Here is a 6,000-nt window from a genome sequence, read left to right as displayed (position 1 = left end):
GGGCCTGTGCCAACCTCATGAAATACAACCAGGCCAGGTGCAAGGTCCTACACCTGGCTTGTGGCAATCCCAAGCACAAATACAGATTGGGCAGAGAATGGATTGAAAGCAGCCTTGAGGGGAAGGACTTGGGGGTGTTGGTGGATGAGAAGATCAACATGAGCCAGCCATGTGCACTGGTAGCCCAGAGAGCCAACTGCATCCGCGACTGCGTCAAAAGAACTGTGGCCAGCAGATTGAGGGAGGTGATTCTGCCCCTCTGCTCCGCTCTGGTGGGACCCCTTCCTCAGACAGGAAGGACATGGACCTGTTGGAACAGGGCCAGAGGAAGGCCATAAGGATGATGGGAAGGCTGGAGCACCTCTCCTGTGAAGACAGACTGAGAGAGTTGGGGTTGTTCAGCCTGGAGAAGAGAAGGCTCTGGGGAGACCTCATAACAGCCTACAGAAAGCAGGAGGGGGACTTTTTACAAGGGCATGTAGTGATACAATGAGAAGTAATGGCTTCAAACTGAAAGAGGGTAGATTTAGATTACATATCAGGAAGAAATTCTTTACTGTGAGGCACTGGAACAGGTTGCCCAGAGAAGCTGTGGCTGCCCCATCCCTGGAAGTGTTTAAGGCCAGGTTGGATGGGGCTTTGAGCAACCTGCTCTAGTGGCAGGTGTCCCTGCCCATGGTATGGGGGTTGGATCTCAATGATCTTTAAGGTCCCTTCCAACCTAAACCATCCAATGATTCTCCCTGCACACCTTTCCATGCACAAACTAGCATGAGTTTTGACAACAGAGCCAACTGCCATCTGGGCACTGTTCATCTGACCCTGCATGGAGGAAATAAATTAATTCTAAAAAGGAGACAGGTCCATATCAGTTCAACTATACAATGAGCTTGTTGTGGGACAGATGTGAATGGTGGCCTTCAGGCTGGTATTTGTTCTTGCCTGGCTTGTCAGCTCAACTGCTGTTTGGGAGAAAGAACAAGATGGGAGATCCCTGCATGGGTGATGCATCATTTTTGGAAAGACCCCCCCCTTGTAAGCTCTGTGATCTTCCTCATGAACAGCAGAGAAAGCAAAGACCAAGCATGTGCAAAAGAAAACTCCGTCAGCATGAAAATGGTTTCTGAGATGATGGCTTGATGGGTACTTTCACCAGCCGTGTGCTGTCACCACCAGGATAACCACAAGTTGGATTATGCTGGATAGTGAGAACTGGTTGGAGGAGGAAACAATGAGACTGGCAGAGGCACGGCAGAACTCTGCTCTCAGCAGTCGCTCCAAGGCATGGCTTGTTTTCTGTTTCACTAAGAAAGGCAATAGCTTTGTGGATGAAGGACATTAATTTTGAGCACCTTTGCCCATTTTCAGCATTTGAACTGCTGTGTAAGAACAGGCCAGCAGGTAAGGCCAGCCAACAGCGATTCCTTCTCCTAGTGTCTGCTTGTGTCACCTCCACCCTTCCTGCTCAGCCAGTGGCACCACGATCAAGAGGCACCAGACCCAAGGGCAGCTCCCAGTTAAATGTGTTCCCCCGCAGCCTGGCGGCACTGGGTGACATTGTCACCTGCTGGTACCCATTGTACCAGGCTCACCAGTAGGTACTTACAGGAGGGCAGCAGTCTCCTCTGGAGGTGTTTCCTTGTGCAATGAAAGCAGGATGGTGGTGGCTGAAGGCAGGAAGTGGAGAAGCCATTCCCTCTGAGGGTGAAGCTCTGTTTACTCAGTTTCCTTGACTTGGAAATTGGTGCCTTGTGGCAAATTCCTTCGTGAGGCCCATATGGGAAGGTTATGGGATAGATGAGTCCCATATGAGATGACAGATGAGCTTTTTTATGCAGTACAGTCTCCACCTCTTATTTCATACTATTTGCATCATACTCACATCCTACAGTATTCAGTGCATTTTAATCAACAACCACTGCCCACTTCCCTGTCCTTTGTTTTATACACAGTTATAATTTCCTTAGTCTATGGGCCACGCCCATTCAAATGTCCATTCAAATGTCTATTCAGTTAATTTGGTTCATGAACTGAGCTTCATCTGTTGCAATGGTCATTCAGGACAGTGTATTGTGTTGAACTGTTTGGCGCTGGAATCAACACAGGTTGGATCACTGCTGCACTTGCCTTATTCCTTACGAGGTTCAGGTGACTCCTGCTGTAGTACATCATATGACTATGGCATCATACAACTCAAATAGTATTTGGCACATTCTTGGTCTGGAGACAAGTAAAAGGTGAACAGGGTATGTCTGTGGGCAAACTCCTCCCTGTCAGCCAACAGGCTATGTGATCTTTCATACAGCTGCCAATCATCTGAAGGAACTGGGTGTATTCTCTCACACTGCAGCCATTCTCAAAATCAGGCTGCAGTGATTTTGCTTGTTTGTTCACCACCCACTTACAAGGCCACAGATTTATACAATCAAGTTTGAAGTTCATAGAATTGTAGGATATCCTGAGTTGGAAGTGACCCACGAAGATCATCAAGTCCAGCTCCTGGCTCCACAGAGGGCAACCTAAAAGTTAAACCATATATCTAAAAGTATTGTTCAAACACTTCTTGAACACCAACAGTCCATGACCACTTCCCTGGGGAGTGTGTGCCAGTGCTTGACCACCCTCACAGTGAAGAATTTTTTCCCTGATATCCAATCTGAACTTCCCCCAATGCAGCTTTAAGCCATTCCCTTGTGTCCTGTCACTGGACACTGGAGAGATGAGAATGGCACTTTCCTTTCCACTCCCCCTTGTGAGGAAGTTGTAGACAGCCATGAGGTTGCCCCTCAGTCTCCTCTTCTCTAAGCTGTGGCAGTATGCTCTCCTCACCTTCCTCCACGAGCTCCTGCTCAAGCCATAACTGTGAGTGGGACTTGTGATGAGTTGCACCCGGACTTTGGGGAATGGCTGGCAACATAGCCAAATGCTGTCTGGAGTGGGGACCTAGATATTTTGTTACTATGCAAATATGACTATAGATCAATTATCTTACTCTATAAATAGTGGACAGCCCAAGAGCCCTTTAAGCTCTCCTGCACAGCAGTGGCTGCACGCCAGGATTTCCCCTCGAGCAAGGATGCCTCTCAAGGTTACTCCTTGAAGTCTAGAGATTCCTTGCCGCAATAGATTCTCGCTAAGTGGTTAATAACATGTTAAACTTTGAAGTCTTAGCTAAGTGATATAAAGGATTGATTGCGCATATATAATCCTTTAGACAGAAACTGTTGACCAATTCTGGGACTAGGACTGGATCCAGCTGCACCCAGAGTCCTCTCTGAGAAGGGGTTCAGAAAGCAAGGGGGTCCTTTCTGAACCTCATGACTCAATGGGAGGGTCTCCCGGACAGTTCTGTCTGACCCTGTCCTCTATACAGTAAATAACCAAGTGTACCTTGCCATCGAATCTTGTAAAACAGTCTTATTCACTGTCAAACTTTGTTAAATCAGTGTTTGATATTAATAAATATTTTACTGCTTCTTTCTTATGAGTGAAGTTAATCGCTCCACCCACAACATAAGCTGAACAAACCTAGTGTCCTCAGCTGCTCCTCATAAATCATGCTCATCTCTTTTTCCCTCTTTTGGAGATATTCTAATATTTTTATATCCTTCTTATATTGTGGAGTTCAAAACTGTACACAGTATTCTGAGTGAGACTGCACTAATGCTGAGTATAGTGGGACAAACGTGTCTTTCAACTGGTTAGCTGTACTGTGCTTAGTGCATCCCAAGACACAGTTGGCCCTTTTGGCCCTCAGAGCAGATTGTTGACTTAAATTGAGCGTACCATCAATTAAACCCCCCAGATCTCTTTCTGCAGGGCTGCAGTCCAGCCTCTTGTACCCCCGTCTATACGTACATCCAAAATTACACTGTCTCAGCATTTGTCCTTGATAAATTTAATACAGTTGGTGAGTTCCCAGTGTGCCAATCTATCAAGAGCTCTCTGTAAGGCTTCTCTACCCTTAAGAGAATCAATGACCCCTCTAATTTAGTATCATCAGTAAACTTACTTAGTGTGTATTCAACGCCTGTGTCTTGGTTATTGACAAAAAACATTGAAGAGAACTGGGCCTAAAATTGAGCCCCGGGGAACACCACTACTGACTGGTTGCCAGCCAGATGTTACCCTGTTTGCTACAACTCTTTGAATTTCCTGGACCTGTTTCAAGTCTGTTGTATGACAGTCCCTAGTTAACATCTGGGAAGTTGAAGTCGCCTATAAAGACAAGGGCAACTGATCTAGCAATTCCCCTGAATTCCTATAAAATAATACAATGGTGTTGTCATCTTGTCCAAGTGATCTATAGTAGAAAACATCCTCTTTATTAGCTTTGCCTCTAATCATTACCCAGAGGCTCTCAGCCATGTTGTTCCCAACTGCAAGTGCTGTACAGTCTAATCCCTCCTTTACATAGAGTGTTACCCCTCCACCTCACCTGCCTATCTCTCCTGAAGTGCCATCACAGCACTCCAGTCAGAGGAATATTCCCACCAAGTCTCCCTTACACCAATGATGTTGTAGCTCTGAGATCGTGCCAAAGCCTCTAGTTCCTCTTGGTTATTTCTCATACTGCATACATTAGTGTACAAATATTTCAGATGCTCTCCATTGTACTCAGTATGCCATGAAATCCCCCACTAGCACACCACCCCTCAAGCATTGTCATGTCATCCCATAGCTTATCACTAGTAAGCCTGATTTGATGCCTTTTGCCCTCCAAACCTGGTTTAAAGCTCTTTCAACCAACCCTGCTAACTTATGAGAAAAAGCTATTTTCTCCTGTTGATAAAGGTGAATCCTATCAGGCCCCAGCAGGCCTGGTGTCACACATACCATCCCATGATCCAAAACCACAAAATTCTGCCAGCAACACCAGTCTCGGAGCCAGACATTGATAAACTCTATCCACTTGTTTCTTTCAATGTCATTCCCTACAGCTGGGAGGATAGAAGAGAATACTCCTGAAACCTTTAACAATCTCCCCATGGCACTGAAGACTCTTTGATCACCCTTGGACTTCTCATCGTGACTTTGTTGGTACCCATGTGAAAAAGCAGTAGTGGATAATAATCTCAGGGCCCTACCAGGCTAGGAAGTTTCCTGGTAATGTCTTTAGCCTGAGCCCCAGGGAGGCAGCAAACTTCCCTGAAAGGTGGATTTGGTCATCAGGCTCTCTGTGCCCCTTCAAAGGCCCTTTTTTTTCTTCATGGAGTTGGTCATGATGCAGGGAACAGGCTGATCTGATCTTGGTGACTCCTCTAGCACAGACGGATCATCATCTACCTTATCATGTCCCTGTCTTCTGATTCCAGATCTTCACATCTGTTGTGTAAGGGCACCTGGGAAGGCGAGTTAAAAGGATTCTCAGTATAATTGTTGCTAAAAGTGTCATTACCAACAAACCTAGGAACAACAAACTTGGGCAGCTGTTCCACAAACAAATTTTCCTGGTTGCTGACACAACCGCCAGTTGGTATGCTGAACACCTTCATGCCCACCTGGTCCACGGGGTATTTAGCTGGCTCTAAGTAATGCCTCCATGCCATCAACACACTCCAAGCACCACCCACACCTTTTCACAAGCAATACTGCAGAGGCAATAACCAACTTGCAAGCTCCTGCTGATGGGGACCTGATCAAAAAAAATCATCTTTGATGCCCATCAGCTTAATTTTTGCATCCACAGTCTTCAACACAAAAATTGTCTTGAAAGAAGAGATTGCTGTGGGGGGCTTACAAGGGTTCAAGCCTCCTACTCTGGGCTGTCAGAGCCGAACATTTTCTGATTACCCAGTACCATTCAGCAAGACCACTTCCTGCTGCCAGGCTGTGTCTTTGTAGAACAGCCCTGTGGAGAAGTGTGTGGACAGCATGTCACAGCTGTGACTGAGAAGCACCTCAACAAAGACATGAGAGGGGTAGGAGCTGTTGCTCTGGCTTATCAGTTGGTCCCTCAGCGTAGTGGCCAGCTGGCTGAAAATAGAGGCCAAAGGGGAT

The sequence above is a fragment of the Numenius arquata genome, chromosome 3 (genome assembly GCF_964106895.1).
Source record: "Numenius arquata chromosome 3, bNumArq3.hap1.1, whole genome shotgun sequence".
Lineage (NCBI taxonomy): Eukaryota > Metazoa > Chordata > Aves > Charadriiformes > Scolopacidae > Numenius > Numenius arquata.
The sequence above is the reverse complement of the archived record's forward strand: the minus strand, read 5'-3'. Positions refer to the sequence as shown.